The sequence below is a fragment of the Impatiens glandulifera genome, chromosome 1, assembly GCF_907164915.1.
Source record: "Impatiens glandulifera chromosome 1, dImpGla2.1, whole genome shotgun sequence".
Classification (NCBI taxonomy): domain Eukaryota; kingdom Viridiplantae; phylum Streptophyta; class Magnoliopsida; order Ericales; family Balsaminaceae; genus Impatiens; species Impatiens glandulifera.
The window spans coordinates 103,725,360-103,733,857 of record NC_061862.1 but is presented as its reverse complement, the minus strand read 5'-3'; the positions used below and the strand labels follow the sequence as shown (position 1 = coordinate 103,733,857).

The 8,498-nt window shown below is 35.2% G+C and overlaps 1 pseudogene; it reads right to left on the bottom strand.

Moving 5' to 3' along the window:
- Nucleotides 1-411: 411 nt before the first annotated feature.
- Nucleotides 412-6,388, bottom strand: LOC124939066 (annotated as a pseudogene).
- Between the last annotated feature and the right edge of the window lie 2,110 nt (nucleotides 6,389-8,498).

Genomic DNA, 8,498 nt, shown 5'->3' with positions numbered 1-8,498 from the left:
CCGTCAGGGTTGGTGGAGACTGAGCCATGTATGCTTGTGGACGCGGGCCATAGAGACCCGACTGTTGTTGTGGTGTCGACGGACGAGGGCTAGAAGGAGGTCTCTTCCATTGAGTAGTTGGATACGGGCATGGAGGAGAAACCCATGGCCACTACCAAGGCAATGATGGTGGTCCTAAATGACCAGCCCATTGTTGCGGCCAAGGAGAAGGAGGATGAGTTTGGACTTGGTAATGGGACTGCCCTAATCGACCCCCATTACGAGAGCCCTTCTTCTTTGGTTTTTGCCGGGATCCAGAAGATGACATACGTTGTGACCCATTCGTCCCAAACATTTCAGAGACAAGAGCTACACCCAACATCGGTGCTGAACTAGAGGCCACCCGCTTCGCCAAGCCAGATTCCTTCAAAATCACGCTTGGTAGAACTGAGGCAAAGGATCACTCTGCTAAAGTAACGTTGCCACCCCGTTGTACGCCTCCGCAAGGCCTGCGACCAACTGCAATACGAGGATGTCGTTCGAGACCGGGCTACCGATGCCCTTCAACTGATCGACCAGGACTTTGAGACGTTGACAATAAGCCGAGACCCTAGGAAAATCTTCCATGATAGTGGTGGAAAACTCTTGTTCGAGGGAAACCGCACGAGAATGACGGTTATCTTGAAAAATCCCACGTAGCCGTGTCCAGGCTTGCTCGGCTGTAGAGTTTGGTTCCAAGATCGTGTGAAGAAGATCCTGTGAGATTGTGGCATAGATCCACTGAAGGACAATGGCATCGAGAGTTATCCACATATCTTTCTCTTCATCTATCGATGGCGACGATAGAACAAGGACCGACGGGATGATGTGATGAAGGACCCGTTGAGAACGAGCATGGATCTTGAACAACTCCGCCCATGTCGTGTATTGAACGTTTTCCAACTCAAGAACAATAAAGAATGATTCTTGATGTTGGAAACGGCAAGGGCTCGGTGAAATCCTTGTTTGTTACTCGCCATCGGAAAAAAAAAGTGATTGAAAAAAAGATGAACGTAAAAGAGTAAATGGATCGTTAGACTAGGGCGCAGCGAAAAAAAACCCTACAAGATCAATATAAAAGTTTTCAACAATTGACCTTTGAATGATTAGTACTACAAGTTAAAAAGATTTATTTATTAAACATAACCTGAATCTATGTGTATGAAAGTCTTCAAACAATAATTTTTAAATTATTAATAAAATACTCTAACCAACTAAATTAAAATTATCTGTTAAATATATTTATATGGCTAAAGAATGTAGTTTTGTAAGACATAAACATGTAATACATGAAATAATAATCATTTTTACTTTAATAACATCTTATACAATAAATGAACTCCACTATAAAGAATTTAAATTTTGAAATTCAATATAATTATATTTTATTATTATACATGTAAAATAATAAATTATTATTTTATCGGTTATATAATATTTCGATAATATAATATTTTTAACTGGTCCAACGTTATTACTCCATAAAGAGTCTACATGTAATTCTTTTTTATCTAATTTATTATTGTTTTGATCATATAATATTTAATATTTATCAATTTAGTTGAATATTTAATAAATAATTTTTTTTAAAAATATATGACCTTACTTATTAATTTCAAATTAAAAAAATATATTTTTTAAATATAATATAAAATATTGATGTTTTAAAACTTTGATTAATCTTTGTAACGAAAAGAGAACTAATTTGCTAGTTCTAACTAAGAACTTTAAAATTTAAATGAAATGTCCTGTATGTTATCTTCTTTCAATAAATAAATCTGATCAAAACATAACTTATTAATTAAAATAATTAAATTTATAAATTAACCACCCATAATTAATTAGTTACCTTTCAATATAAATAATTTTATTAATTAATTATATTAATATAGAACCAAAAAGCTTGTTGTTGTATTTAATCACAATAAGACCCAACAACGATCACACAAATTAATACAATTAATTGATAAATCATATCATTAATGTGAGGTATGAAAATTTAATGCATGGTGATATGTTTATGTCAATTTTCAATTGGTGCTACTTAAGTGAGATCAAACTTTTAACATTATTGTATAGAAGTCTTTAAACATTATCTTATCTGAAAAATATAAGTGTTGTTGATTCGAGTAACCACATAAACTATAACAATACAGAAATAAATAAAAAGAACACAAGATATAACGAGGTTCGGCCAAATTGTCTACGTCCTCGGGAGTGTCGTCAAATATATTATTTCACTCTTAGGATTAAATTATGTATTACATGGTATTTATAGAGTAGTAATTAGGTCATAAAGACTAAACTGCTTTAGGCGCAACCCATAAACTCTAAACTTAATTAACATGTGTATATATAAGTAACCTACATAACAATCTCCACCTTGGAGAATATTCCATCTCATAGGAGATAAATCACATACCTCCACCTTTGAGAAATTCAAGCCTTCTTAGAAGATAACAGTATAGAGTTTCAGTCACTCCAAGTGGTCCGACCTACCACCATTCCTTAGCAAGTTGAGATATTCAACAAGCCCAAACAATGTCTGAACTTGTCGGTAGTAACTGGTTTCGTCAACATATCAGCTATATTTTCACTAGTATTAACCTTCTATAACAGCATCCCATCCCCTCTTATAGCCTAACGACAACAAGATGTGGATATTTCCAACCTCCTTAAGATTCTAGGTTCGAGTCCATCAGACGACAATTTTTGCACCTAGTTAAATAGTTAAGTGTGTTTGTGGGTTATGTGCTTAACATATTTTTCAATTCCCCCCCTCTTCTAGTCTTGCGGTAATAAGAGGTGGATATCCCTAGCTTCCTTGAGAGGTCATGAGTTCGAGCCCGTTAGGCGATAAGTTATTCGTCTATTTAAATGGTTAAGTGTGTTTGTAAGATATGTGCTTAATCCCCTTGTGCCCACATTTTTACCTCCACCAAGGTAGACTAGTGGTAAGAGTCGGCTTACACTAGTAAAAAAAGGGTCAAAACCGAGAGTAAAAATTCTCGGTTTTGACCCTAAAACATTCGGTATAGACCCAATTCCGAGAGTTAAGGTAGCTCTCGCAATTCCGAGAGTTAAGGTAACTCTCGCAATTCCTCGGTATTGACTCTTTCGTTAAAAACAATTGGGCATTTACCGAGAGATATTGTAGAGTCTTCGGTTTAGATACCCGAGAGAAAAACCGAAAGTTAATTGGAAAACTTTCGGTTTTTCTTCAAAGGAAATAACCGAAAGTTTTCCAAAAAACTTTCGGTTTTTTCCATTGAAAAAAACCGAAAGTTTTCCAATTAACTTTCGATTTTTCCCTTTGAAGAAAAACCGAGAGTTAATATCAAAACTTTCGGTTTTTCTTCAATGGGAAAAACCGAAAGTTAATAGCAATACTTTTGTTTTTTCTTCAAAGGGAAAAACTGAAAGTTGTTCAATTAACTTTTGGTTTTTCCTTTTCACATATAACCGAGATGTATATGAAGAACTCTCGGTTTTGACCTTCGAAGAAAAAACCGAAAAATTCCATTTAACTTTCGGTTTTTCCCTACAAAATGTATAAAATAGCCCGATTGTTTTGTGCTCAACCGAAACCTGTTCAGCCAAACCAATCAATTCATAAAACAAATGACATTCATAAAACAAATGATCATTCCAAAATTCTCAACCAAACCAATAATCCAAACAACATGTTTTACATTAACATTAAACATATTCAATCAATTCATACAGTCGAAACGTCTTAGAATTAGCTAGTGGGGGGAGGAGGTGGTTGATACTGCCGCATAAACATTTCAAAACTCTCTAATCTTGCATTCAATTCTAACATTTCCTTCTCCTGTTTTGCACTTTTCCTATCCATTCTTGAAATCAATTCTACATTTTCCGCTTGTATTTGATTAACCGTTTGAGTTTTTTCTTCATCCCTTTTCTTCAATTCCTCTAGTTCCGTCATCATTCTTTGATTCTTCTCAAACAATCGATCAGTGGCTCGTTGAGAATTGTTGGCACTTCGAAGATCCTCACGAAAGTGTGTGGGTCGGACGCCTGATCCCATACCGAATACTCCCCCATGCTTTTGGCGTCCGAACACTCTCTCCGTCAACTCAAAGTCGGATATTTCTGGTTCGTTACTTCTTACTTCCTCCATCTCAACCTGCACATTTGAAATAATTTGTCATTTATATAATAATAAATAAACTAGCTATAAGTAATTTATTTAAATTCAATTCACTTACAATTTTCTCTTGCACGCGTTCGTCCGGAACGGGGGTTGAGTTTTTTTTGTCGGTTTTGGGGTACGGGTCCTCTTGAATACTTCAACGACAGATGGTGCACGTCCCATTTCAAGCGCTTGTTGAAATAAATGATTTATATAATTAATAAAAATCTTTATATTAAGTTATTACAAATAATGTACTTACCAACTCTTCTTCAACTTGAGCAAACGGTCTACTTCCCGTATGATGTGGGAATTTTAGCTTCTTTCTGTTAACAATATTTGTACTATTGTTTTTCTGAATTTCAAATAAAAAAATGAAGTTAGAATAATTAATATCATATTTTATTTGAATTATGAAACCGTACCTTAAATTTTTCCGTGAAGAAATGGTTGCGACACACAAACTCCCAATCATCTCGATCGTAGTCTGGTGGAGTATTGGCCAGTACCACCGCCTCATCTCCTTGATGGACGCAGATATATTCCTTATTCAAATCCAAGTGCCATCTATCCCATATCTGCTTGGCGTGTCCCAATTCGGTCTTTCGATAAGAATCAATAGGACCGTTAGTAGACTCGAACGGATCCTGAAAATAAAAATATTCAAATGTTATAAAAAATTATTGAATGATTAATGTATAATTAAGTAATATTATTACCGTCATAGCAGTCCAAATGTAATCCAATTGGTCAGCACTTAATGCCTTCCACTTCAGAAGACGGTGTGAGACGGCTGAGGAGTCCCGCACAACCGACCCCATATGTCTAGACCCCCTTGTTCTTCCCTCGTCAGCACCACCGGGCTCCCATCTACCGCTCTAAAAGTCAGAGGAATCCTTGTCCCCGCTGGCCTCTTAGATAGCGCAATATTCTTGTTCTTCCCCTATCTCTTGCGGGCAGAAGATTCTTCAAAATTATCAAATTCATAATTAGATATGTGAATCAGTTCAAACAATAACTAATTGTAAACAAGTTAACTGTCGATTATGGGTTGGGAGTGGAACCGTGCTCCTTCTCGTCATCCTCCTCTTGAGTCACCTCGTGACCCTCGTCGTCAGCCTCATCGTCATCCCCATATCAGCAAACGTACTCTCAACAAACTCTTCAGCCTCAACAACATCAATATCCTAGTCTGCTGGTGGAGCAGTAGCTATCGGGATCACATCAATAACTATCGTGACCCTAATTCTCCACTTAAGGTGCCCTATCCAATTGAAATTATGATATAAAAGTTAAGCATTCCTTAAAAAGAAACATTAGCAATTTGGGTTCAAAATCAAAAAAATTAATCAACTAAAACCTCTTTCAGAAAATGAAACTAATATACACTTATAAGTAATTAAATAATAGACTACTCAAAAGTATAAAGCCCCAACAAAAGATCTGCTGCCAAAATATTTAGAGCAATCAAATGAAATAAATAACTATTAAAAAGCACGTGGCAAGGACTTTCACAAACATTATCTTCTTCGTCATCGTCTTTGACCTCTCTTCTCTTGGCATGACACATTTGGACTACTAATAATGAATTGTAAGGATCGTCACCCATACAAATGACTAGTTAACAAAGGAGAATGCAAGACAATGCACGCTGTTCTCTTTGGCAGCAAGGACTTTCCATGCTATCGCCTATTCATATGAAATGTGGCGTCCCATTACTGACATGCAAGTTCTCTGAATGTTAGATCCAATGTTGTCTGGTTTGTTGTCAAAGTATCCTGTGTATTTGACTTTGTTAAGGAAATAATGACTTTGTTAGCGATTCCTCAAGGCCTCTAGACCGCATCTGTTCTTTTGCCAATTTGTTCTTAAACCAAACGAGTTGCTGATTATCTTCATTCATTTGTCTCGTTTGTTTCACAACCATTTCTTGATACGACTGCAACTCATATTTCAACATCGTTTTTCCTACACGGTTTGTTCACATGTAGTATAAACAATAATTGGATGTCAATTAATTAAAAACAATATAGAGGAGAGGAGGGAAGCAAAAACCTTGGAAATGTTGGTTGAAGGAATCTAAGTCACCTTTTCATCCATAAAACCATATAGTTGTCTCTTCCCACCAGGATGGGCCTTCGCGTAACGCGAAAATTGAATCTTCCCTGAAACAGAACGCATATGATCATCGACGAGATTATCTGTAAATATCATCATCGACAATATGAGCAACGAATAGTAAAACCAATATGAACAATAAGATGAACAAAATATTAACCAATATGAACAAATAAGAATAATAAGACATGTTAAATCGATTTAGGGTTAGCCTTAAGATTTTGAAATGAAGATAATGGAAATAAAAACATAAATTAATTTAGAGTTTTGAAATGAAGAAAATGGAAACATGAACATAAATCGATTTAGGATTAGAGTTTGAAATGAAGATCATGAAAATAAGAACATAAATCTATATGATTAACATAAATCGATTTAGAGTTAGAGTTCTTATCATCCATCTGTATTGTGTTCCTTCGTTGCCGTCAAAGAGAGAACATGAGTAGAGAGAGAAAAGAGAGAAAGAAAATAAAGGAAATTAAAAATTTAAGTATTTATACAAACCCTAATACACTTTGCGAAACGCGAAACTTTTTCGCGTTACGCAAAGAGGGTATTTTCGTCTAAAAAAAATAAAGTGACCACCAAATCAATATAAATTAGTGGGTTACCACGGATGTAAAAACATAAATCTTTAGGGTCATTTCGTCCAATTTCCTTTAATTTTACAGTCATATTATTAATAAAATATTTTAACATTAACCTACATCTACCTTCATAATAATTTATAGTTAATTTTATAACTTCAAATTTTATATAAAAAAAATATTATATGACAAAAATAAAAAAATATTAATAATTCCTTTCACAATTGTCCCCGCCCTTTTCCCAGAGCAGGTGAGAGAAAATCTCGCGGCTATTTCTTGATTTTTCCATTTTCAAATTGTGGAATGGCTAACGAAGTTCAGGACAACTCCATGGTGGCGCCGAAGACGGAAGAACCCCAAGCTTCATCCGGAGAAGTAACGATTTCCCATGATCTGCCGATGAGTGTTCATGGAGCTGGCGAACCTTCCACCTTGATATATGATGGAGACGATGAGAAGAAGCTAGAAGATAAAGCAGATGATACGGAAGATCATCCAAATACACTTGAATATGCGGATGTCTTGATGGCAAAGGGTTCTACTGCATTAGATGAAAAGGATTTTTTTGAAGCCGCCGAATGTTTCAGTCGCGCCCTAGAAATTCGGTTAATGTTTTCACTTATCTTCATTTTGATCACTGGCATTTTGATTTTGGTCTGGTTAGTGATATATGACTTGGATATATTGAAAGATTAGGAGGAAAATGAAGGACCCTTCTATGGTTTTGCATAAAGCAAATGGGAAGCAACAATTTATCTGTAGTTTGTTTGCAGGGTGCTTCAAATAGGGATAGAATCTTGTGTCTTAGTGTATAAGGTTCGATTCTCAATAAGAACTTGAAGTGGGAGGTCATGACTAGGGTCGTGTTAACTTTCTCTAATGAATGATCTCTGGTTTCAAAAAGAAACAAAAACCATTAGCATCTCCTACTCCAAATTGAAGGAGAAAGTATGAAAACATGATATTCATAATTTCTTTACTTATATAGGACTTCCTTTTTATTGGACAATTGTTAATGCTTATTATTCTTCTAGAGAGGCCGCAATTACTATAAGAATTCTAAGCTGTGAAACGATGTCTTCCTTATATTTCCTTTTTCTTTGATTTTTCACTTTACTAGGGTAGCTAATTTTGGAGAGCTTGATAAAGATAGATTTAATGCATATTATTTCTATGGATATGCATTGCTACGTCATGTTCTAGATGATGGAACAACTCAAGTATCGAATGAAGATGGTACTACTCAGGCCGAATCCACTTGTGTTTCTAGTGATGTGGAAAATGATGAGAGTTCTGATGCTGAAGATAGTGCAACAGGTAATGGTTAGCTTTCAAAGTTCTTTGTTTGATTCTTTTAGAATATTTAGGTTTGCTCCATATAAAACATATTGACTTAAGCATGAATAGTTAATTGATTATCTTTTAACTTCAAACCTTGATATTGGCATTGTATAAGTATCTATGGTGGGCATAGAAGATGCTTGCAGAGAAAAAGAAATGAAACATGTCAACTTCTTTCATTTTGTTTTGTTCTAATCCCTAGTTTGTAACAGATAAAGGTGATTTTTGAGAATATGCATTTAGATTAACTATAACTCTATGTGTTAGGACAGGTTTAA